At 37.1% G+C, this 27583-nt stretch overlaps 1 long non-coding RNA gene across 1 annotated transcript; it reads left to right on the top strand.

The window, feature by feature from the left end:
- The first annotated feature begins 29 nt into the window (after positions 1-29).
- On the top strand, positions 30-26196 carry LOC136009149 (uncharacterized). The gene is made up of 3 exons (XR_010610363.1): positions 30-572; positions 856-883; positions 26173-26196. It is a non-coding gene; the product is annotated as an uncharacterized LOC136009149 (long non-coding RNA).
- The last annotated feature ends 1387 nt before the right edge of the window (positions 26197-27583 follow it).

Raw genomic sequence — 27583 nt, 5'->3', positions numbered from 1 at the left:
ACACTATTCTGTTACTTGGTGCCTTCAACCCCAACTGTCTGGAGCTTATAGTTCTGAGGTGAATCATAGTGAGACCAAGACATTCTGGGAAGCAGTCACTACAGAAAAGCGTCATCCCTCATCTCTCTTGAAGAGTGAGTAGAGGGAATGGCTACAAAACTGGGGGGAGGGGGAACCCAAACAAAAAAAACCCCACAACAAACAGGAAGAATTATCCAGACAAGGAAGCAGGAGAAGATCAGGGAATTCTGCTAAGAAATGGCAAAGCAGGTGCTCACTGGTGTTTGCAAGGGTTAAGTCACTCCAAGGCAGCCCACAGAAACGGAAGTGAGGGGCCTGGGAGGCCAGATGAAGGCACTAAGGGCTAAAGAGCAGTGATGTGCCAAGAAAGTTAATTAGATTGATCTAGAGTTCCCTTCCGTTTAGGCAGAAGGATTTGGGTAGTGTTTCTTTCCTTCATGGGGAGAGAAGATTATCTGAGAGGAGTTTAGCCCAAGAAGAATAACTGAGCCCTTCTTGTAGAGGGAGAAGGACTTGTGAGCAAAGGAGAAATGAAAGATGGTTAAAGGAAGGTAAAGGACTTGCCAGGGTTTTGTTTATTTCTGTGTTTTCATGCCCTCAAAAAAAGAAAAAGATATTTGCCTTTGCTGTTAAGTAGCCGTTTGCCAAACTGCTAAGCAGTTAGCACAAAAATAAATAAATAAATTTAGAAAGCTGGGGTGGGCTTGAGAAGCATTGCTCAATGTTTTATGCAAGAGCGGTGAAGAACGTGTCGGCCTCCTGTCAGATAATTGCTGCTTGTCTCTAGCTTCTTCAGGTCTGAAAGCATTTTGTTTTCTCTCCTCTGTCCATAAGGAAGGAAACTTCTTGTGGTCCTGTTGAGGTGAGTAAAAGCCTTACCATAGCCCTTGCTGGAAAATAAATAAAACATGGGCGAGATCTGGAAGCTGAATCTGGTAATGAGACATAAATTAATAGGCTAAAATCCATGGCATGCAAGGCTCTGAGGGTATGCTATGCAGCAGTGAGTGATGGCACACACTCTCGTTAGGTCTCAAGATTTGCTGGTGTCTGCCTAATCTGAGTTTGTGCCACAGAAAGCCTCCTGGCTCTTACACCCCATTTATGCTCAGACTGTGGATTTTCAGTTGATTTTAAAATAAGGAGATTTAAACTTTCCTATTCTGATTTGCGTGTGTGGCATAGATATGGATGGAGCTTTCCCATTATTGGGTTCTTTTAATTTTACAAAAATAGCTGAAGCAGAGAAACTTCTCTATGACCATTGACTTCCATTATGTGAAACTGCCCAACAGCTTGAAGCTATGAATAGGCAACAATAGGTTCTAGGCAACTAGAATCTGGGCATGGTGATATTTCAGAGGCTGCTTTTTTTCCTTTGTGATTCACGATTCAGAGAGGTTCCCTGAGAAGCACCTCAGGGCTCTCTTTAAATATGACTCATACAAAGAGTAATCATCAGGCTTTGTTATTTATAGTAAAGTGGTAGCTGTGTTGATGGTAAAGTAGCAGTTTCATAGTGAGGTGTCCATTTCTAATAAACATGGGAAATTATTTGCTGGGTCTAACTGAGCAAGAAGCAAAGATTTTTTAATTTTGGGGTCATTCTGAGTCCAAGACTGATAATGCCTAAAAATACTAAGCTGCCAATCAGCCTCTTTCAAATAAACTTGTATGGCTGGGCTTTTTCTACCTAGGGTCAAACTCACATGCTGCTAAGGAACATAGCAATTTGCATTAACAAGTAGCTTTTCTGGACAGGGAAGTGAACACTTCTTACTCTTTTGGTGAAACTCATATTTATGGGCCATGCTCTGCCTGCCAGTAAGAAAATACTTAAGTAAAAAAATATATAAACACATAATAGCAATTATTCTTGCAGCTGTTTGCACTTGCATAAAGAGTGGTGTTTGTGTATCTTTCTGTAAGGCAATTGGACTTTGCAAAGCAAAGAACATCAGCACTGCAATTTTTGCCCAGCCACAAAGTTGGCTGTTGCAAAAGGTGTGGTAGGGGGCTTTGAGTGTCATGGTTTGTTGTTTTGGTAGGATTTTTAGTAAATATGAGTTCCAAATCTCTCTTATTATCCCAGAATTGTAAGGACTGGAACTTTGGTTCAGACATGTATCTGTATGGTGTGCACAGAAGTAAGCAAGCAAATGCAGGAATGTCTGTTCCATTTGAGCTGAACATTACTTCCATTCATTTAAATTCAGTCCTATTACTGAAGGGAAAAACACTTGTTAATTTTGGGGGGGGCAAAATGGGTGTTTTGGGTTTTTCTGCTGAGTAATATGACTTTTTTACAACAATATACACATGTAGATTAAGGAATTTTCACCCCATGTAGTTGCTCTTTTCTGTGGCTATATTCTGAACAATGATTACTTTTTTCTTTTCTTTTTTTAACAGTCTGATCTCTCTCTGAGTGTCTCAATATAATTAGTTTACAAGTTTTGAAAGATTTGTTCCAACTGTCCATTCTATAAAATCAAGCCTTGCTTTGAGATGCAAATTGAGGCTTTTATACTTTGTCATTATTGCTCATCAAAAATTACTTATCCTCTATTCCATCAAACTATACAAAATTGTGGAGAGGAACCTATTTTCCCTGATTGATCTGTTTTTTTCACTGGATTCCCATTTTGGAGCAAAATCAGATTTACTTTTTTTAATGTCAAAACATTTTGTGCTTGAACAACAAAAGTATATGTAAGTTTGGGTTTGGGGTTTGTTTTTTTTTTCATTAATTCTGTTTCATTAATGTGAACAACTAAGATTGTAGTAATAACTGACTATTTAAAAGCAAAAAGTAAATAATATGATAATCTTATTTTTTTTTCAGTATGAACATAATTCTTATTTCCTTAGGCAAATTTTAAAATTCTTAGCATTTACTCAAGGTCCTGAAATAAAACTTTCAACCTTTGTACTGCTGCAATTGTCACCAGTCTAAAAGCCTGCACATCAAATTCTAGTCTTGATGTAACATCTCTGCATTTTTATTATTCCAATAGCTGCATAACTTCAAGGAGCTGAGTTTTTGATTCATAGGTCTTCCTGTTTCAGATGGATTTATCTCTACAGATGTATCTTGTTGCTAAAGAAAAACAGAGATAACAATGTTAAACAAAAAATTATTTCTCATAGCTTGAAAGTTTACCAAATGTCTTGATAGTTCTCTCAAAATACAGTAGTGGACTCTGGTTTTCACTAGAAGTAGATTGGGCAGACAGCTAAAGAAAGGAAATCCCATTATTAAGTTATCTTAATTATTGTAAAATAAGTGAATAACAGAATAATGTGTACTGTAAAATAAATTATTGATAAGGTAGATATAATGCTTGTAACTGTTCATCCTAAGGTGTTGAAAACACTGCTACTGAGTTGACAATAGTTGTTCAGTCATATTGATAAGGCATTTGTGCATCACTAATTCACAAAGTCCTGCAGTTCTTAATGCATGTCTTAATTTTGGGGTGAATTATCAGCTAATGCTTTGTGATAGCTAACCTGTGAACACTTTTCACCTCACCCAAAACATGTATGCTGTCTGAAGTTTTGCTATTCCTCTTTTGGTTGCTGTACGTTTATCCCTAAGTAATGATAGAATGCCTAATCCAATTGATATCATGTTAAAATCCTTTCTGTGACAGTCATCAGTCTTATTTTTTTGATTGTGGTACAAGAGGTGAGTGGACTCACATGAGGTTAATGGGGCTTTAAGAAAATGTTATGTTCCTTTGGTGGAGATAAAGTCCTCTGCTTCCGATGGGAATCCTGTCACTTTATCAGATATAACGGCTTTCTCTGTCAAAGAGTTAAGATACTAGTCTGTGTGAAATGATTTATAGTTTTTTATTGGCTTGTGTGCTGAATCTTGGACAAAAAATAAATCATGGCAGATGCCAATTGTTCCCTGTTGGTCTGTGTATAGAAATATGTACTACCATGACAGCTAGTCAAAGCCTTCAAATATAACCTGAACAGCTGTGCTGACAACAGAGAGCAGAACACAATTCCTGTGGTCAGACTTACACAGGCAGAAGTTGAAACAGTCAGAAGTTCAGAAAAGGGTTAAACTTCCTTTACTCGTTTTTAGAGTGACGTCTGTCTAAAAATGTAAAAGTAGGTAATAAATATATCGCTGACAACACTCATCTGCACAATGTGCTCTTTTTTCATCTCTGATATAGCACAAGTAGTAGTTTTTAACTATTTCTGTTGTGTGCTTCCTGCACAAAACACAGAGCAAGAGAATAACAAATAAAAGCAGATTTTAATAAGTGCAATAAAATCATGTTTTAAGGAATCTGAGATACCTTCTGGTCCAACACCCCAGGGCAGCAAAAGGATTTGCAGGAAAAAATCACATAATGCCATTTCCATCTCTTCTCAGTACAAGTTTGCAAAAGAGGGGAGTTCTGGCCAAATTACAACCTCATTTATTCTTTTAATTTGCTTATAAATTAATTTGGAGAGTTGCTATGATATGAACCTCATCAGAATATGCAGCCACAATGCTGTAAGGAAAGATTGAGAATATTTTGCCAGATCTGGTTCCCCTTGCATACAGAACCTCTTCTGTATGTAGAACAGCCTACTACTAGAAGCAGCCTACTTGCAAGGTGCAGAAACACAGAGGTAGTCACTATTTCTGTTACTGCTTGGTTCCTTTAATGTGTTAAAACTTTTTATCGCAGTTGTGCAGTGCCTACTGTGACTGTTTTTGGCAAGAATAATAAACATTGATGTAAGACTTGTACAGGGGATTAGAAATGGCAGCATGTAGTATTGGCAATTTGTGTCATACCACTTCTGCTACACCAGTGTGCATCCCCTTGAAAACATTTGAAGTCCTAATGTAGAATTGTGCTACTAAATCATACCTGTGGAGCCTCATTGGAATATAGCCTTGTTTGAGACAATGTTAAAGTGACACACCAGAAGGCTGTGCTGCCATTCAGCGAGACCTGGACAGGCTGGAGAGTTGGGCGGGGAGAAACTTGATGAAATTTAACAAGGGCAAGTGTAGAGTCTTGCATCTGGGGAAGAACAACCCCATGTACCAGTACAGGTTGGGGGGTGACCTGCTGGAAAGTAGCGAAGGGGAAAGGGACCTGGGGGTCCTGGTGGATAGGAGGATGACCATGAGCCAGCAATGTGCTCTTGCGGCCAAGAAGGCAAATGGCATCTTAGGGTGCATTAGAAAGGGAGTGGTTAGTAGGTCAAGAGAGGTTCTCCTCCCCCTCTACTCAGCCTTGGTGAGGCCGCATCTGGAATATTGCGTCCAGTTCTGGGCCCCTCTGTTCAAGAAAGACAGGGAATTGCTTGAAGGAGTCCAGCGCAGAGCCACAAAGATGATTAAGGGAGTGGAACATCTCCCTTATGAGGAGAGGCTGAGGGAGCTGGGTCTCTTTAGCTTGGAGAAGAGGAGACTGAGGGGTGACCTCATCAATGTTTACAAATATGTAAAGGGTGGGTGTCAGGATGATGGAGCTAGGCTTTTTTCAGTGATATCCAGTGATAGGACAAGGGGCAATGGGTGTAAACTGGAGCATAGGAAGTTCCACGTTAACATCAGGAAGAACTTCTTTACTGTAAGAGTGACAGAGCACTGGAACAGGTTGCCCAGGGGGGTTGTGGAGTCTCCTACACTGGAGATATTCAAGGCCCGCCTGGACAAGTTCCTGTGTGATGTACTGTAGGTTACCCTGCTCTTGCGGGGGGGTTGGACTAGATGATCTTTTGAGGTCCCTTCCAACCCTTGGGATTCTGTGATTCTGTGAAGTAGCAATGTGGAAGTAAAATCCCAACTGGATTGGATCACTGGTTTGCCATTGCAGTCACAGAGCCCCAGTTTTATCCTTGCTATCTTGTAGCAGGCCTCAGAACATCATTCCTGCCTCAAGTAAAATGTCTGCAAAGAAGTCCAAGAAAGAGATTGAGATGTCTTGTGCATTTATAAATCTGTAAAAGCCTATCGAATGCTTGCACCTGTGAAGTTGCCCCACATTATCAGCCTGGAAATCAGGTCACCAGGGGTCTCTGCAGCCAAGTACTCATGTTGTCTTCTTTCCAGCTCTTCTCCTGTGTTTTAGCAATCTTGTATTTCTGTCTCCAAAAGCCTTAGCTTCAACATGCATATAGAGTATGTTTTCACTTTCGCAGTCCTATTGGTTGCTGGTTGCACATTATGCTGAGAAATGCAAATGTGAAATTTCTCAGATTAAGGAAGAAATCAGAGACTTCAACTTTCTGGCAAACACTCACTGCTATGACCAGTGTAACTTAAAGACCTGTCCTTAAGTGCCACTCTGAATCTCAAAAGCAGAAGGTTGAAGCTCCAGCTAGATGGAGTTCGCACGTAGTGTTTTATCTTGCATTTGCCAATTCACATGTAAATTTTGTGGATTCTATGTGCAAATGTCTTTCTTGCTATCCAGAGCCTTAAAAATCTACCCTTAGTGCTTTGAATCACCCTGCTGGCATAATGTAACACTAAACTTGAGTATGAACAAATAGGTGCTTTGAACCTAGCTTTTAGGACTTGCGTGTTCAACAGAATATTGACTTGGTATAAAATTCTGTACTGTTGCCTTAAGAGGCCCCAACACAGTGCTGCAAAACCATGTCTATGTACAGAATAACACAACCCACTCTTAATTATTTCTGCCTAGAGTAGCTGCTGCTGTTGGATTTCTTGTCTTTTATGCTTAAAACATCAGTGACGCAGTAGTGAGTCAGGCCTTTGCCAGTGCTTAAATATCCAGTGCTAGGTGCTAAATAAAAACTTTTTTTTTTTTTTTTTTTGCAACAGGCATGTATGCAAACCCTGATTAGCATGTCATACGTCAGAGGTATGCAAATTGTGTACAAAGTGTACATATTCAATCTCTTGTATTTACATACAGCTTTTTGTTTGCAGTATCATTTAATGTCTGTGTACTCTGACTACTGTTTTGTCATTTCTGGCAGTCATTGTGCACCTTCAAGCTTATGCTCTCCTAGGGTATAAAGCCTATCTCATAGCTCATTTGTTTCAGTGTTACTAGATTGTTAATCAACAGTTAACCTAAAGCAGCATAGTAAAACACCAAAATATGATTTGTGGCAATTTTTTTCGCCCAATCTATAATCTGAGGAAGAGCAGTGGTTATTTCTCATGAGACCAAAATTCCTAAAAACTACTAGTCTTATCTGTTAGAAAAATGTTGCATGTAGAATTATGAAAATTTTAAATGAACGCCTTGCTTTAATACAGTGGTAAATTAGTTCTGAGAATGCATATTTAAAGTAATCATCTTAGTTGTCACGTGGTCATACTGAATGTTTAGAAGCTACAAGGCCTTATTTCTTTGCCTTCCATTACCGTTTACTTTCATTCAGAGCTTGGAGGCCAAATATGACTACTTGAGGTCACAAAGAGAGACTCATGGCTTAAAGTGCCTCCCTATAGCCCAGTAGTGGTGGAATAGAGCATGTACTCCTCTTAAAACATCTTTCAGTATGTTTTATCTGGTGTTTTTCCTTCTGTCACTGTGTCCTTTCCATTCCTCCTGTGAGAAACAGCATTTTTAAGGCTCACTCCATAACTTAGTGTGTGAAGTCTGCAACACTGAAGAAGTATATATTATTAAAAATAGAGAAATAACAAAACACAAATTTTGTCATAACTTCCAGTAAGCCACCTCAGTTTTGCTGCCCCCACCTGTTATTTCCCATTGGTGTTGTCCCAGGCAAGATGTGTTCAGGGATGAAGCAGAGAAAGATTACTTGGAGTCAGGGGAAATTAACGTGTTATTTGCAACAGAGCTGAGGTGCACTGCATTGTATAGAGGGTAGCTTTAATTAAAACCTTTATTTCAGAAATAGGCATGTTGAAGTCCACATGAAAGAAAAGAGGGGAAAAATGTTGCAGTGTCTCATATTTTTCTGTTTCACAAAGTGCCTACAAGCTGAAGACGCTCTATGTGCCAGGCTGAGCCTGGTGCACTGCAGGCTCTGCAGCCCTGTGAAGGGAATACCGGGTGGCTACAGCCTCCTGAACTGGCTACCTACTTCACTTACTTCATAGCCTGGCTTTCTGCAACCTTCTCAGCCTGCTTTATGAAGGAAGCACAATCTTAAATCTACACAGTACTGATTACTCCATCCACCTCTCTAATGTGTTCTCCTGCCCTGACACTTTTAATAAAATCTTAGGAAAAGTATCTAAGGATAGTTTAAGGATTACTCTTGGTATTTTGTGCCACCTTGGACAAAGACTCTCAGGGTGTTTTGCATCACTGTATGTACCTGCAGTCCTCACTTTACGTTTTCCTGTATAACTAATTCTTTTCCTCGTAGACCCTCTTAACACAGGAACTAAAAATTCAGAGAAGAATGTCTTGTACAGTATTTCTTGACCATGCTTTTTGGGCAAGGAAGTGGACCTGTTTCACCTTCTACTCAATTGCTGGTCAGGTAGTATGTACAGAGGAAGCCAAGTACTAAAAGGCTTACATATTTTACTTCTCCCAAGATTCTCAAGATATCTTTTTTATTTGTTGCCAACTGCTCCCTGAATGAAAGTAGAGAGGAAATGTCACTATTGCTGCCCTATGCATTTCCTTTACAGAAATTACAGCATTAAGATTGGAATCTCATTCATTGTAATGTAAGTCCACAGCAGTCAACTAGTTTGTTCTAAATTTTACATGAGATTAGAATCTGACCTGGAGTTTTCCTTAAATAAAGCAAAAGCAGAATAAAGAATTGGTCTGAAAGGTATTTCAGACTGTGTCTAGTTGTCTGGATTGAATCTACCACCATCAATATGTTTTCCAGACTTGAGAAGAAATTCCAGGTTCTGCTGTGTTGGCAATGGTCTTCTTACTGCCTGGAGTGGTCCTTCCTTTCAGCAGTAGCATGAGTTGCAAGGTCTGGCTCCCATCCCCAAGGGAACCTACCTGTTTTAGAAGAGAGCTTTTGTTCAGCAAAACTGTCTTTCTCGAGAAACAGTGTTTGTTCAACTCCATAGAGAATTATTTGTCAGTTATGTCAGAAATGCTACAGTAAAGTGAAACAGTGTTAAATATATGACTTGTAGGGTGTTTTTTAATAAGAAAACCAGCTAGTTCTTACAAAAGGGTTTTCATCCTCTATGATGGGGAAGAGAAGAGCCAAATGAAATTCCTGGTATTAGACTCATTAAAATAAACTTAAGAAACCTTTTTCTTTCCCCCCCCCCCCCCACACCCCCCCCCCTTAATTACATTAAAAGTATAAAATTGTTTGCCTTTGACCCTATATAATGAGCTTTTGGGAGACGTCTCAAATTCACCTTGAAATTGCATAGCTCTTACTCAGGCAAAGTTCCTGTGAAGCAATGTTTTGACCTCACCACTACTACACTTGTAGTATTCAATTTAGAGGAACTTCTTGTTGATGTATAGAGGGTGCAAGCTTATTTAAAGTTGTTCAAGGAAGAGATACAAAAGCTTGACTGAATACTTGAAATTTGACTTACTATAATTTTACAGAAAGGACATTATCAAGACTCTTTAATGAAAAGAACAAAAAAGCAATAGCCCGCAAAACCCACAAGAGATGACTGATCTTGCCAAGCACCTACTTCATCATAGGCAGTTAGGACTTGGGACCTAACCTGGGATGCGTGGCTTTGGTTGTTCTTTCACTCCCTGTGAGCAGCTGTTCGTTTACTGCCATGCAGATAACGTATTGGATTTCACAGCACAGCAAGTTTAATCAGGACATGTCATCATTAATTTGTACTGATATGCACTGATGGACAGGGTTTTCCAGGAGCATGACTAGCTGTTTATCAAACAATCGTCAATTCTAGAGAAGAAACGTTGCAATCCCCCTGTTGGTTTACAGCATCTGCTTTATCATCTGCTCGCAGAGCACATTCTCCCCCCCTCCCCTCTTCACTGGGTTTCCCTTTGTAGCTGTCACTTGTAGACAGCTTCATTTATTTCTGCTGATTTCTAATTCCTTTAGGAGAGATGTCTAAAATACACGATCTATTGAAACATGTTGTGGAATTGAAATGGTTAACAATGGCAAGACAAGACTAAATACCACAATCTGCATTTGATTTCTGATGCTTTCCTGTTATTTACAAAGTGTCTCTGTGACTATCATAAATAATTTACAGTTCAAAGTGAATACTTCTAAGTGCTAGAAAGCCAAATTCACATTTATTTCATTTGCTAATGTTTCCGCAATATAACACAAAGCATGAAAACCCCTTCTTGTTGCTCTGTAGTTTAACAAAAGAACTATTAGATAGCACAGAAACTCAAAAGGACTCTTACAACAGCAGGTTAAGGAAAGGTATTACTTATTCAGTCTTGTAGTCCCTACTATGGTAAAATTCTAACTCCAAGCACAGAGGATTTTACCTGCTTAAAGACACCAGGATTAACCTTTTAACACACAAAACTTGTTACCTTGCAAGTGTGTTGTTTTATTGCTGTGGGGAATAACAATGGGAATAACTCTGAAATCTAATCCTAGAGAATAATGATTTCATTTTAGTCGGGCATACTGTGAATTACTTGTAACAGGCAGAAGTAGTACATGTGATTTCCAAAATGAAATCATAATTGCAAATACTTGGAGAAAAAACAATGCCGCAGAAATAAAGTTTTGTCACTGGTTGATATGCCATTAGGCACATCGACTTTAAACACTTTCTGTTCTTGTTACTATCACATACTCTAAGACAAATTAAGGGATCTTCTGGCAGTGACTAGTTGAAAACTTCCACTATTTTACCTATGGCATAAAAACATATATTTTAGTGCTTAGTTCTTTTCAAAGTTAACATCCCAAAGGTTACTGGCATGTGGGGAGGCAGAAGAAAATAAAAGCCATTAGTCTAAAGGGCAAAAAGCAAAATCATAAATTAAAGAAGCTTATTCTTCAAAAAATTTAACTTAATTTTTGTATATTGATTATCTCATCTCAAGATAAGTGACCTTTTTGGAAGATCTGCTGAAGGAGATCAAACCCCACCCCTAATTTTTTGCTAAAAAGAGAAATACAATTTCTGTCCCATGAACACAGATCAAACAGATCACGCAAAGGGCCATCACATTCTAGCTGAAATAAGATATGAGCTGTATCTGTAAATGATACCTAATATTTGAAATTATATATGATTTTGATGCTATATTATCAAATATTAACAAAAATAATCAACTGCAGATTTTTTATAAAGAGAGAGAAGGTGTTAAGGATCTCTCTATATTCAGTTTATTCTAACAAAAGAGTCTTGGCATTGCTTGCACTGACTTATAAAAAACTTGATCAATCAGATGTGTTTATTGTCTGTCATTATTTATACACTTTTTTTCATTCTGAATGGTCAACATTTACTTTACCTGCCAAAGCTGATATAAAGGATTGCTACATTCACTGTTAAAATTAGTCTCCAATGTTTAACATTGCCTTAACAATTTGACACGGTAATGTAAAGGGGGAAGGGGAAACCAATCAATGCCCAGAAAGAATTTTAGGGAAATAGATACTGACTCATCAGATCGACATTTCGGCACTGGGGACAGGTTCTTAGCTGAGGTAAATAGCAGCATTTGCCTCAGAGTCAGTGGAGTTGATTTATTGCCAGCTGAAAGACTAGCGTTAGACCGACAATGTCCTTTCACAGGGGCTGGGACATGTACTATTCTTGGTGAATACAAATGGGGTGGGCCTTTTAAACAAGCCTGAGTGGAGGTTTTGTATGTCTGTGATTTGGCAAGTGGTCTGTTTTCTGAAGTCTGAAACGATTTGCAAATTTGGAGAAGGGATTCAGCTAGAGGAGGGGAGAGGGAAAGAAAAAGACAAGATTTTTTGGTAAATGAAACTGCAAAGACAGAGTGCCCATGAAACCCTTCCTTCAAGTGGGATGGAGCTAAGGGCACTCCCATGGCCAGCATCAGCCTCAAACACTGTCTGCCTGACAGGACTTGTGGCCTTATCCTCTAGTTTCTACAAGAGCTCCCTATCATGAGGCCTGATGTACTGGGATGGAAGGTACCCTTTCCTTTCAAAGTTGCACTTTAAATATACTTTGGAGCAAGCCTAGAGTGTGTGGTTTTCAGGAATTAATTAATAAATAGACAGTCTGTTTCACTGGGAGAAATACCTCAGTGCAAGCAGTTGGATTTCTGTCTAAATTGTTGGGTTTCACTGAACTTACAGCTGAAGAAACAAGGAACTTATTAATTTGTGGCAGATTAAGAAGGTGTTTTATACCAAGCCCTCAGCCTCACCTTCACGCCCTGTATTCACTCCGAGATGGTCAAGCAAGAGTGCACAGGGGTGCAGGAGACAAGTAAAATGACTATGAAACATTAGATACTTAGGTATTCGGATGACAGCATTTAGCAAAAGAATACCATTTTATGAAATATATAGTCGTATATGCATATTTATGAACTGAAAACTTCTATAACTCTAGTAGTTATAAGTTCAAATGTAACAACTAAGAGGTACAATTTCGATGAATAGAAATGTGGGCCTGGTCTTTAAATCCAATTTTTCCTTCCTTTAAGATAATATGTATTGAAATTGTCTTCATAAGTAAGGATGCAAAACATTCCTCTACCGCCACAGAAAAAAAGAAAAAAAAGGTGGTGGTGTAAAAGGCCAGAAATCCTTGAGCTGTATATTCATAATCTGAAATATAGTTAGAACTTCAGGCAGCTTGAATGATAATGTTAATTCTCCCCCTGCCCCCATCTCTGCTAACACTCGAATCCACTATTTCTCCTGGATTTGGTTTGGCAGTTGCATCCCACTCAATGTGAAGGCGTGTGAGAGAGAAAAATCAGTCTGCTAGCATACTATATTGGACCCAATTTCTTACTCATCTCATGGCACTAAGACTTCTTTTATCTACAAGAAAGCAAACTGATAGAGCAAATGACAGATGAAGCAGTCACTTGCAACAGTTTGGCTACAAAATTTGGGATACTTCTTTCCTTATTGTGAAACGCCCTTTGGTACTGGCAAAAAAAAATCCCAAACCAACCCAACAGCAGCAACAGCAAGCTTGAAAAAACAGTCACATTTTCAAAGGCATACAAAGGAATTTGAGATTTGGACTATTGCATGAGAGTGATGGTACATATATTTTTCCTTGATTCACAAATTGTTGAAAACCAGCAGTAACTGACTTAAAAGAGCAGAGCGTCCTTAGTTTCTGAGAAGCTTGGGTTACTCTTATTAACTGATGGGAGTTTTGTCTAGTTCACTAACATGCTGAATTCCATGCTTACTCAGATTGGGACTTGCTTTAACAATTAAAATCTATGGATTTCAATACTTAAAACTTTGCTGTCTGGGATGTAAGTTAAACCACAGATTCTCTGTGGTCTGAATGCTCTGAGTTTGTAGGAGGATTTAAATTTTCTGAATGTCGACAATTTTCCAGTAATTCTCTAGTTCTCTCCAAAAGGACCTGTGTGTAACTAATACAAGACTCCAGGTTATGTTTCACAAAGTGACACCAAGATGTTGGTTCTGTCTTGAAGGAACCAAAATACTTTTCATACAAAAGTTCACAGCAGAATAACTGAATTTTAAAGAAACCAATAAAAGGCAGTTTCATAGTCCTGTGTTTATGTTCCTCTTACCTATTCTGTTGCTCAGAGCTTTTACTTAGTGGTTGCTGAATATCTAGAAAAACCTAAGTGACTTCTTAGAGTAACTAAAAGATAGTTATTCAGTTACATTGCAAAGACCAGCAGGAGTCTAAGGACAAGAGTTGACTCTGCAAATCCTAACAAGTGTAAGATTCACTTTTGAACCTCTAAATATATAGATTTCATAGATGGTATCTCTAGTGGATACTTAAACTCTGGAAAAAATCTGCCCTGACAGAACAGAATCCTTGTCACTTATCTGCACTGAGTGGAAAATTCTATTTCTTCTGATCAAACCCCCCTTTGTTGGGATTTCTCTTAAATATTAAATATTTCCTCAGTTTGCTAAAATTAATGCAAGCTGCTTGCTATCTGTGGAGATGGTAGCTTGGTAAATGATTTTAAAACAGCATTTAAATATGTGAATGCTTTCATTTGAAGACAATGAGTCTACCAATCATCATTCTCAAAGTTCAGTATGTTTTTAGGTATTTTGCTGTAATAGGGTTCTTCCTTTTAGATAAATTTCATGACCTAAATTTTTCTAAGTAATTAGAAGGTACTCAGCTACTACAGACAAAAATAGCAATAATTCTTTCTTCCCCTTCTGTAGAGGAAATAGCTCAATTAGCTATTTTTATTTGCTTGCTTGTTTGCATGAGAGAGCAGTTGCCATCCATGCGGAAGTTAGATCCATCCAAGACACTGAGTCTAGCAAACTTCATCATCATCAAATGATACCTCTCTATCAATGTCTCAAGGCATATTTTTATGTCTAGCTACTTATGGATTGGTGAATTGTTGCTCAGGTTAATTTTGTCTGGTTTTACAGATTTAAAGGGCTCCCTTGAGGGCTTTGTTTGGAAAGACATTTACTTGAATTTCAACCAAGACAAAAAACCCCTTCTAGCCTTCATCTCCATGGGTTAGGTACACAGCATAAATAGGAATATACATTAACTGGCTGGGAAGCTGAGATAGTTTAAGTCAGATCAAATGGGGTTTAGGCACAGATAGGAAAAATTCATCTATCATCAACCAAATGAAGTTGTGACCATGGACATATGTTGATAAATAACTGCTGGGAAGCGGGTGAGGAATTCTTCATTAGACTAATTTAATGTTCTTGCCTCAATGCTGTCTTTGACCAGGGTCTTCCATTTACTAGCTCTTTGATGGCAGTGAAGACTTATTCCAGCCTGCTTCTGACTTTGAACCGGAATGCATGTTGATTAAATCAAAAATGTAGGCAACAGCCAGCAAATTTTGGAGTATATAATTAAGGGGATTTTTAGCTTTCTGAAACCTGAAGCAAAACTAGTGAGAAAATTGAAAGAGAAGCAGAAAATGCCCCTCAGAAGGTGGACAGGAGACCTCAGGGAGAAATTCTGTGTGTTTGGAAGCCGTATGAAGATAGGCTGAGAAAGTTTGGGCTGTTCAGCCTGGAGAAAAGGCTGTGTACAGACCTCATAGCAGCCTTCCTGTATCTGAAGGGGGGCTATAGGGATGCTGGGGATGGACTATTCATTAGGGACTGTAGTGACAGGACAAGGGGTAACAGGTTCAAATTGAACAGGGGAAGTTTAGATTGGATATAAGGAGGAAGTTCTTTACTGTAAGGGTGGTGAGGTACTGGAACGGATTGCCCAGGGAAGCTGTGAATGCTCCATCCCTGACAGTGTTCAAGGCCAGGTTGGAGAGAGCCTTGGGTTTAGTGTAAGGTACCCCTGCTCATGGCAGGGGTGTTGGAACTAGATGACCTTAAGGTCATTTTGAACCCTAACTATTCTATGATTCTATGATTCTATAATTCTGTATCATTAAAAAATTAAATGAGCAACCTACCAAAACAATAATGCAAAGATCAGAGAGAAAACTGAGGCTTACACTTTGTAAGGATAGGAACTACTCCAGTATACTTGTTCTCATTTCTGTAACTGCTTGCCTGGCATACTGTCTGGAGCCCTTTAATTCACAAACATCTGGCAATAAAATTTAGAGAGTACCTTTCATGTTTTCATCACTTTCAGTCTCTAAGTCTTTGAGTGTGCTGTTCCCTTGTCTTTCCAAGAATAAATCTAAGGCTTTTTGAAAATTTTTGCAAGAGTTCATGGAATTGGATTTCACTTTTGTGTAACAACAGAGATACTTAATCATTGCAAATGAGTTCCAGGTGTTGTAATCTTCACTGCTCAGGCTAAGAATATCTTTCTGGAATAAGTGCACCTCAGAAATTTTGTTAGTATATTGTTTTTGTTCCTATTAAAAATGTTCATTTTCTCTCTCACCCCCTCAATCAATTTGTGGTAGCATTTAACTATTCTGATTTATATCACAAAGACCACAAAGATCTCTCTCTCTTCTTCATACAAAACTGTATTAGTTGCTTATGGATCCAGTAAAATAAGTTATGCTTTGTGTTTCTTTAGAATATTTTTATATTTTGGTGATTCATAGATGAAGTCTTAAAGTTTCAAAGAAGCTGAAATTATTTGGAATATAAATAGAAAAATTGCGGTATGAATTAGCTGTTTTCTAATAAGAAATAAAGAAAACTTCCTTAAGCTTTTTGGTATTTTCTGACCCAATATCTTTATCTTTTAAATTTTAACGTTCTTTTAAAATGAAAGTGTTTCATCTTCCCCAATAGTTTGTAATTGTATATTCACAACTTTTTTTTAATTGAGCCTTAGCACTACTGAATAGGAACATTGATCCTTAGAATTATCTGTTACTTTTTTCATCCCTTTTGTTTCAGAATCAGCTGCATATTATTCTTTTTCTCAAGAAAATTTTTAAGGACTGTGTTGATTAGCTTGTTTATTATATGACTCAGTATTGTTTCTGTTAAATTTTAGCAGTTTTCTTTGGTCACTGGGAGAGAGCTAAGCTCTGTAGTGCAGTCCAGCTGCTGTCTTGCCATTTTTGGGCACTACATGATCCACAAACAGGAGGCAAATCCTAAAAACGAGCAGTGCTCTGAGGGCACTGATGTACTTCTGGCGTAGAATAGATTGAGGATTTGTGGGATTTGATTCTCGTCAGTACATGTTTTTCTTTTATTTATTTTCTTTTTTAAACTCTTTTTTAGATACAAATTACAGTATGATCAGCATAAGGAACATCTTAGCTCATAGCAAGTTAGACAACAAACTGTAGCCCATCAGTCTTCTTCCTACTCCATAATCCAATGAGGAAGGAAAATATTACATCACCTCTGTGTGAACAGGTTTCTCTCTAGTGCACTTGGCCCACTACTCAAGTCAAAGAGGAGAAGGAAAGCCAAAGTTGTTCCTTTACTTCATTTGGCCCTTTCCCAGCTTTTGGTCACTGGAGTCACAAATCAAATGCTGCTGAGGGAGAGGACTACTATTTCCCTAGTTAACATAGTAAAGGGATTGTCAATCTCCCTCTGTGTTATAAAGAGACAGTGGACTTTTCCTCCCTTGCATGTGTAGTTAGTCAATGAGAATCTAGGAAGGACAGGAAAAGCACCTGTGGAAACAATGAATTTGGGGTTTGCCCTAAGTTTCTGTCAGGTCAGGAGCATGAACAAGAATACTTTTGATAGTGATTAGAATAAAAACAATACCCTGCTTACTCTTTGTTCCTTGAGACTAATCAAATGCTCATGCTGTTTACCTTTGAAGTGTGTGTGTGTGGCATGTGTGAGGGATATTTTGGGGAGGGAGGAATTACAAGAGCAGCTTTTCTCCCAGTGAATAATTAGAAGTTTGATCAGTCACATCATGAGATCAGAGAGAGGACAGACACAGATGTTGGGGGAGCAGCAGTGACTGCCACTGTCAGTGTGGCTGTGAAACCAAGGACAGAGATACTTAACCAGGTGGCGTTTATTGATGTGTTTTCTGGCATTCCAGCAGAATGAGTTTATCTGTTTACCTTACGTTATGTTATGAATAACAAATAAGTTTGTATTAGATTTCCTCAGTTCTTTGGTGTCGTGGTGTAAACCATGACATTTGGTTGTTTGTTTTGTGTATTTTTTTAGTACGTCAGTGCTTTTGACATGTTGTTACTCAATCTAATCTAACATTTATTACTGAATTTTCAGTTTCAAATCTGATCTCCATTCTTTCCCAACTTCTCCTTCAACACATTTAGCACACAAGAAAACACATTTTCACTCATCTCTGTTTAATTTAGAACACAATGTACTTTTGGTCTTGATTTGTTCCTTTTCTTAACTTAGAAAAAAATGAGCATTTTGTTCTCTTTTCTTTCTGTGTGATTTGGTTTGTTTTGTGGTGGGTTTTTTGGTTTGTTTTTTGGTTTGTTTTTTTTTTTTTGGTAGGGTTTGGTTTGGTTTTGTTTGTTTTCTTTTTAATCTGCCTGAAAGTGGCATCTTTTCTCATGACTTCAAACATCATATTGTGATACTGTTTGTTTTCTATCATCTTCTGTGTATGCATTTAAGGGTTGTGAAAAGTGACAGCTAGACCATCTTGTGCAAGTGAAGGTTTCTGTCAAATCCTTAAAGCAGATACTCGTAAGCCACAAGAGAAGCCCTATGTTGTTGCATGTCATTTAAGAGTTAATTGTTGAGGTATTTCTAAAGTTTCACAGAATCCCAAGGGTTGGAAGGGACCTCAAAAGATCATCTAGTCCAACCCCCCCCGCAAGAGCAGGGTAACCTACAGTACATCACACAGGAACTTGTCCAGGCGGGCCTTGAATATCTCCAGTGTAGGAGACTCCACAACCCCCCTGGGCAACCTGTTCCAGTGCTCTGTCACTCTTACAGTAAAGAAGTTCTTCCTGATGTTAACGTGGAACTTCCTATGCTCCAGTTTACACCCATTGCCCCTTGTCCTATCACTGGATATCACTGAAAAAAGCCTAGCTCCATCATCCTGACACCTACCCTTTACATATTTGTAAACATTGATGAGGTCACCCCTCAGTCTCCTCTTCTCGCTTGTGGATACCAGATGACCACTGAGTCAACTGAGGAAAATTAATATTCTTGACTCATATTTATAAGAGTCTTACCCATCAAAAGGAATTTAGATTTTTTTTCATGCCAGCTGACTCATCTAAATTCATCTGACTTAATTTCATTCAGCAGTTCAGGAAAAGATCATTGATTACTGATCCTTTAACAATTCCCTGTTGTGCTACTTCTAATAGACAGTTTCCACCTTGACATTTTTTACATTCAAGGAACTATTTCTAGGTCTGAAACACTGTATTGCTGGCAGCTCAGCTTTTTTTTTTAACTTTCAATTTTATTTTTCTGGCTTTTACTAGAAAGAGATGGAGAGAAACCTCTGTGTGTTTATTGCACTCCAATATGTTCACCCAGAGAGCTAATAGTGCAACCTACTGTATAAGAGTAGGAAGTAGTAAGAGATTGTAAGAGAAGGCAGCTAGCAGCTTCATAGAAAAAAAAAAAAAAAACAACTGAAGTTAATGGTGGATAATAAGTTGATGACAACACTGATAAAAGGATCCAAGTATTTTATGTTTAAACATAATTAGAATGCAATACCAATTAGGCTGGTTTTAAACCCATTATTTTAGTTTGCTTTGCAATCTAACTAAACCTCCCACATTCCTAAGTTCTGCAGTATGTTGCAGTATCCACCTAAATGTTTTGTCTACAAACAGAAAATAAAATGGTATTTATCAGCAGCTGACTTGAATTATTCCTAAAGCTTTTTACTCCTTCAAAGAGCATAAAGATCACAGTTTAACTTTTTTTTTGAGAGCATATACCCTTGGTTAAAATAAGCAAAGGGAACTTCTGCAGTAATATGTCTGTTTTGAATAAAACCATTCTGAATGGTTACATTCTTTAATTATTATGATTTCTGATACCTGGTTTTAGAGGTTTTTTACTAGATTCTTCTAAATTAACATTTATTTATTTATATATAGATAGCATTTATAACAACGCATTGCATAATTAAGCTTCTAAAGCAGTTTTGCACAATGCAGGAAGGCTGTCTTCCAATTCAACAGGTATACCATGCATTTTTATTTACTAAGAATGTATTTATTCATTTCATCAGTAGGGACTGAGCAACTGTTCTACTAGATTTATCACTTTTTAGTGGTATCAACTGGCTTCCTTCCTGGTTGCTATGTCAATAGATGCACTTGCAGAATTGAATTTTTACTTCACTTTTTTGGTGATGATGATAACCAAGGAGAACATAGTTTGACTTCTGGTTTCCTGGATGACTCTAGCATCTATTTTTTTCTTTGAGTCAAGTACACTTGATGTACAAGTATTACACAGAAAAGAACTTCTTACTGAGAACTTCAGAATCCTTAGGTTTCAGACTTTAAATATAGATTTTCTCAATCTAGGGTGAGATTTATCATCCTGCTGAGAACAATAGCCATATGGAGATTATAGCTGCTACTAGTAGGTCGGAAGGAAGAAAGATCTTTGCATTTAAGGTGGGTGGATCCTAAGTATCCTGAATACATAGAGTTAAACTTTTCCTGAAGTCACTGGAAAGATAAACAGTATTTTTACCTGGGAATGAGTTAGGTCCAGTAGGTTCCTTGTTTAGAAACAAGCACAGGGAAGAGCACTTTCTCAGTCTGCAGACTTAATGTTTTCCACTGGACATCTCGATCTCCTATGCAATTAAATTAGCAGATTGCACAGATACAGCATATTCCTTGTGTACATAGGCCACAGGACAGCCTGATTGCCTGTTGTAGTCTGCTTTAGTTCACTTGTTGTTTGGGGAAATTTTTGGAGTAGAGCCCGTGTTGCCACCAATGTGGGAGAAGGGAGATTTCTTTTTTTGAAAGAAAAAATACACTTTCCTGATTATTTCTTTTGTTATGCACTGAACTGTAGATTGACTTCAATGAAAATTTCAGGCACAGGATTTCTACCTGAACTGTGATGTTGCTAAGAAAGTTAATTTTGTTACAAAACTCTACCTATTAAAAATAAGTTATGTTGTTCTTATAAAAGTGCCACATACGTGTGCCATTCTTACTCATACAGTGCAAGAATGTGACAGACCCAGAAAATTTATGGACATAACAGTGACTGCTTTAAAGCTTTTGACAGCATTTGGCAAATTTTATGATCTCAGAACAGGCACAATTGCTCTTGGTACTACTTCAGTTCAAGTTGTTAGTCTTGGGTACAAACTTGCAACTGATAATTGAATACAAATCATGTCATATTCTCATATTCTTAGATATTCTTCTAAGAACTTGTCCTCAATGAGTGCAGACTGTTTCAGATCTCACTTCTCTGTAAAAAGCTAAGAAAATTAGTCTGAAAGTTAATGAGTAAATAACAATTGTGTAATACTACATGTCTAATTGTTGCTACAGGCAATTGCTGACCTAAAACTAAACTAAATACCTCTATGAGTATTCCAGTTTAAAAGTACAGTTTTGAATAACATTTCAAATGTCTGACAATGCATCTAAGCATTTAAACAAGATCTAAGTGACATTTAAATTCAAACACTTAAAAGAGAATACCTAACAACAACTATAAATGTCTGTCTACAACACTTTTATAAGTTGTCAATATTTTTGTGGAGTCGGGCACTATTCAGCGGGGGGATGCCAGTACAGGACTGTGGGATGTGGTCAACAGAGTCTATCTAGTAGCAGTTAAAAGGAATGCCTTTAATATCTCATTTACTTGCCATGAGACTGTGCCACATACTTCAATTCCATTTTCATTAACTCCCTGTATGTTTTGATTGTTATCACCTCATGGTCCACATTTGGTGAGTCAAAACAGAGAAAAAAATTCTTCAAACCCCATAACATGCATGCTACATGAAAATTCCATTTCAAAAAGGCCATTATTTATTTTCTCCCCAATCTTTTAAACCTTATCACTTGTACATGTACAGCTTATTTCATTACTTCTGCATGATTTATTTTGCTGAGTAAGAAAATAGCATGAATGTTTTGTTGGGTTTTTTTTGTTGTTGCTGTTTTGTTTAGGTTTTTTTAATTTCTTTTAATGTTTTTTGTTCAAAGAAAAATATTCGAGTAAAAAATGTTTCTTTCAGTGATGGAGAAGATAAATCCAGGTACCTTTTTGTTCTCACGGGTTTTGCAACTTACAAAGTAGAAGAGTCATTGCCTGTATTGTTATTTTGTCTATATTTCATGATCTTTGATCTTTCAACCTTTACATTGCTGCAAATAGAGTTTCCTCTAGCGCAAGCAACTCCTGAAGCATCCACTTTGGCTGTATTGAACCTACACAGGTTTCTTGAGGATGTTCACCCTGTGGTTTCACAGATTCTGAAACAGGAAACAATTTAGCGAATTCTATTCACTGGAAGGGTCAAATGCCTGCTGCTTAGAAAAAGACAACTGACCTAACTCACATTGCCATCCAACTGGAAATAACTCCTTAGGCCTGCTGCTCAGTAACTTTATTGCCTTTGTTCTAGTATTAAATATGTTGTCTTACTTTCTGCTTGTCCTTTACATTTTTCACAACACTAATGCTTTTAATACTGTTTTATATGATCAAATTTGAAATTTTTATTTAACATCTCTACACAGTTTATATTTAAATATGGACAGATACACATCATGCAGTTCTAGTTCTCTCCATCTCTGTGCATTGGGGGAAAGAAGTAAAAGGGTAAATTAGATTTGCAGTTCTAATTAATAAGCTCAGTAGTCACAACCTTGAAGTTACCATTTAAGCTATGTGAACAATGACAATATACCCAACTTTGAAAATAAAAGCAGTTGCTCTCAAAGCAGCTTTTTTCCTTACCATTTAAGTGGGGAAGAATAAAGCTTCAGTTTATTTCCAGAAAGGCATATGTACATTTTCCTGCTGCTAGAGGCAGGAAAAGAACTTGCAGAGGTTCATAACTATTGCTTCATCACTAGTCTTTTCAGTGAATAAATACTGCTCATCGATAAACCCTCAGGCAGACATTCAATAATGGTTGAATATTAGGTAAGGCTACAACGAATGTCTTGATAAATTTATAGGTTGGTGGTAAAGACAACAAAAAAACTCTCAAGGCTAAAAAGAATGTTTTTAAGCATTCTGTAGAGATTAGAGCCAAGTCATTCACTGGAAATCAGGGAATTGTGTACCCCACTGGGAGACCTAATACTAAAATCCCACATAACTCTTAGAAATGTTAAAGAACAGTTATATCAACAGCATCATCTTGTCCTAAAGATTCTTGCTTAGTTCTATATATGGTTTTACTTTTATTTCTTAGTCCTGCTGAAAAGCAAGATAGATGCTGGTTTGCTAGACATTTAGAATGAGTTACACCTTGCACCGGAGTAAGTTTATTTTTAAAATTCCAAATGTTACACGTGGTAACTTAGAGCCGGATATATGTGCCAAGCCGTTCTTTAACAGATTGTGAACCTAGTACCTGAAAACTCAAGGTAGGAGCAGAAGTCACTTTCTTAGGTGGGTTTAGACTACATAGAACCTCTTATTTCTAATTCTGTGCTTTAGACTTAAGACCTCTATTTAGTGTAGTAGACATACATTAAAGCTAAATTTTTGTTATAGCGTATAACAGGCAGATCATTCATTTCTTTGCAGAGCTTAGTGTAAGTTAGATAATTAAAGAAAAAAATCTAAACTAACATGTTTTGAGAATCTAGGCACAAAAGAGAATTTCTGATTTGTCATTCTGAAGTGTAGGGTCACACTTGAGAGCTTTGTTGTCATACTGGATTTTTTAGGGTTTATTTTCACCCTGTTTTGAATTCACAGCCATTTGATCTTGTTGCCAAGAATATTAGAAAATCCTTATTTATCTTCTGTGTGCAATGGGTATCAAATGTAACACTGTCTAGTGCTCATCAATGATTTTTCCTGGAAAGTGAATTTTGGATAGAAGAATATGAATCAGTTTTGTTTCACGCCTGAGTAGTGTTCTTGACTCATGCCCTTCGCGGTTTCATCAGGAAGTTGTGAATGACTTGTGTAAAATAGTATTTTCAAGTGTAGAAAGGTCCTGAAACCTGCTTGTACACAATCACCATGATAAAGCTTGAATTCAGGGCCTGCAAAACGTATAACTGAAATCCATCTTGTGGATTTCTTATAATTACATTATCTGTTGAAAATTATCATGATCCTTGAATGACAGGTACCAGGATCCTTAAGGTATAAGATACTGTTTATAGGAATGGAAAAAAAAAAAGCATATGCTTTTTTTTTTTTTTTTAAAGACGTGTTACAAATCTGAATATTCCCTGAACCTCCATAATTTAGTCATTAATTATTGATGTCTTCATAAATATGAAAAAGTGGAGACCTATTCATGACCATTCTCTTTGCATAAGCTTCAGGAGACACAAAAGGTCTCTTGGGAAGGTAAAAACCTTAGAGAAGAAGGTGATTTAGTGAGAAGATAACTATTGTGTTAAAAGGTAAGTATTTCTGCCATTTGGAATGAGCCATTTAAGAATAAGATGAGATGGCTTTTATCAGTTTTGTGCATCCTTATCAACCATTATCAACCTGTTGTTTATGTACATCTCTTACTTGGGCCTAGACATGGTTCAATGAAATATATTCACACTTGTTTTCTTGAATATGCAGGATTACTTTACAAAGATATAAGTAGAGGTGTCTATCTACCTTAAAGTGTAGTGCCCCCCACACGTTCAAGCACATAAAAATTATGAACCTGCTAGAGGTATCATTTTGGAGTCTGTCCACAGGAAGATGATGTCTGCTTGCTAAAGAGATGTCCATGGCTATTTCCAGTTGCAGGTGTATAGTTGTGGGATACATAAGACTTTTTTAGAAAACACAGAATAAGGCTATGTTTCTATCTCTCTCGTTTTCTCCCTCTTTTTTCTTTTTTCTTTTTCCTTTTTTTTTTTTTGTTTGTTCCCTTTTGGTTGTTGAAAGGTAGCAATATATTACATAATTTTCTGGTATGATGATGCTACTCTGAATCAATAATGAAGCTTCATGTTACACAAAGGATATTGAGCAATTTTATTTTATAATAGGTTGCAGAAAGTGACCACACTTTGCATTTCCTGCCCTTACAGTGGTTTTTGGCTTTCAAAGTCTCCATCAATATAAAGACAGTAAGAGTCAAGTGAGATACAGTATGCAGTGAAGAGACATGAAAACTAACGAGAATGTAGGAAGCAGACAGATCTATACTAAGGTTCAGGTTACAGTCATAGCTCTGTCTCCATGTATGTTGTTGCACCACCCACAAAAGCTGGAGGGTGATACACACTGAAGGAGCTATTAGCATCTGAGAGACAGGTGCTCTGTCTGAAGAATGGTACTCACAAAATATCTCAACTGGGCTCTGCCTTACCACATTGCATTTAATTAACTAGTAAAACATCCTAAAGTAAAATTAAATTGAAGGTCTCTCTTAAGCCTAAGAAGGTGAAAAGCTTCAGAGTTAATTTACCACATGGTATTTCATTATTTCAAAGGTAACCTGCAGCTCTCACATAAGATCAGTTATGGCTAGCTTGGTCTTTGACATTGTAGAAGCTTTGGATGGGCCTGTGCCTTAAGCAGAATTTCTTCTTTTTTCCCCAAATAAGTTTACATAATTTCAAAGACTTTGTACACCAACTCCATGTTGACAGCGATGCATTATGTACAGTATTCTGGGAGCAGCAAATGGACTTACCGTTCCTCTCTTTTGTTTTGTACGGGTGAGATAACATTTGTGAAGTTCTCTCTCCTCCTTTATTTTTGGAAAATCCTAGCAAAGGTGCAAGAAGCTACTTTGGAGTGCAGAAGGAAGTTTTTACTTATCTTCTTTCTTTTCCTCATGTGATTCTTTTTTTTTTTTTCATTTTTTTCCCTGTGTGTGTAATCTAAATCACAACCTATCACTCTATTTCTACTACAGAAGGAAAGAAACCAAAGCCCTCTTTCTGAAAAAAAAAAAAAAAAAATATCAGCACCAGCTATCTGTTCAGAACTGACAGTATATGTTGGAAATGTAGAATAAGTTTTCATACGGAACTTCTCCATTTCTATTGTTTAGACAGGCTAATAACACAGCTTATCTGAATATGCTGTGTATTTACATTTTAAATATGAAAAGTTAAAAATTTCTTTTGTCTTTTCCTTTACTTTCTGTAGCCAAATTATGTATAGACTTTTTCAATTGAAATCATAATGGTTGAGAAGTCAAAGGAAGTGTAAGAGACAATGGTCTATTACAATATCAAGGAAGTACACAAAACTTGCTATCAGCATCCTCAGTAGAAGTTTAAAGTTTCAGAACTGTAAGATGCATGCATTGATAGGTATGGAATACATCTATGCATAGTCTTGATCCAATGTAATTTTGAATCATCACCGCATGTCTTTGACAAATCATATAATGTAATAAAAAATACTTACAGTGCATACACATTAGGCTTCTTTAAAATTATCACTTTTAAAATGATCACTTTTAAATGATCACTGGTTTATATATGATCATGTATGTACATATTCATATATATGTATATATATACAAATACATATATATTTCAGTTTCAGGTGCATGAGGAGTATGTGGACATAGTGCAAGATCAAATCCTGAAGACAGTAACCAATGGTTACCCTACATCTAGATCAAGAAACGAAGTGGGGAAAGAAAAGTGTTTATTTTATATTTTCATGAAACTGGCTTAGTGTGAACATAAAACTGCATTTTACTGCTCTACGGTTGGAAAGATGTCAGTAGAAAACAACTGTAATTAGAAGAAAATCCTATTTTTGTCTAACAATTTTCATGACAGATTTTGGCTTCTTGGAATTTAAATCAACTGCCGTATGAAAAATAAAACCTCTGCAGAAGATGATGAGGATAATGCTGATAACACAAATTCCCATGGACTGCCTAATTACATGTACTGTTAAGGAGCTGCTTCTAGTAAATACTAATTTAAGACTTAAGTCATAGTTTCTTTTATGTAGTTCACAATTGAAATAACCTCTTTGATTCACTTACATTATTACCTCTCAAATATTTTGTTCTAAAAAAGTTCAGACTTTAGCTGTTGTCTATGTGCTACTTTTATTCAAAATCCCATATACAGCTAATGTTGATCTTCATTTGAACGCAAAAAAAGCAACTGTCATTATGCCTGGATTTTAACTTCCATTTTGTAGTAAGGAGATGATACCTGCATAAACAATAAGAAAATATGGTGAAAGTTGTTAGACTATTAGATAAGTTTAGATTTGCATTCATGGAAAAACCTATTCCAAGTTAATTATGGTCTCCTTTCATTATTATTCTCAATACATGCCTGTAGACTACTGATATTAGTATTGGAAAGAGTACTATTTTATATCTCTACCTGCAGTATCTCCCCTCATGTTTTACCCAGTTACCTTTATTCTGAGGGCTAGAGGATGAATTGTGTGCAAAGATGGAATAATTGAGATTGTTTAGTATAAAAAACACAGGATTCTAGAAAAATATTAGTGTTTCTATATGTAAAAAGGTTGATGCTAAAAGAAGTAGCAGCTCTTTGTCTCTGGTTAGGGCAAGAAGCAACGTGATTAGTCTGACCATTAAGAACAACAATCTTGCTGTGAAGAACAGTTAAGCACAGGAGTAGTTTGCCTAGGGAGATTGTGGGGTCCCTGTTGCTGGAAATTTTTAGGAACTGGTTAGACAAATGTGTTGGGTGTACCCGTGTGTGGCTTGGGTCTGGGGATGGACTAGATGGCCTCTAGAGGTGTATTGCAGCCCTATTTTTCCATTTCTTCTATAAAACTTCCAGGACAGATTGGATGAAAATCCTTACTAAAAATCTATTAAAACAATTACAATCACTTTATGCAACAAACCATCTCTTTTAATTTTTTCAGAGATGGCTTATGTTTCTTGTGGCCTGATAGGTTTTATTAAATTGATCCTTGTCATTCATCATTCACCATCTAGTTCTCTCCT

Source organism: Lathamus discolor, chromosome 2 (assembly GCF_037157495.1).
Source record: "Lathamus discolor isolate bLatDis1 chromosome 2, bLatDis1.hap1, whole genome shotgun sequence".
Lineage (NCBI taxonomy): Eukaryota > Metazoa > Chordata > Aves > Psittaciformes > Psittacidae > Lathamus > Lathamus discolor.
This window is presented reverse-complemented; position numbering and strand designations above follow the sequence as displayed.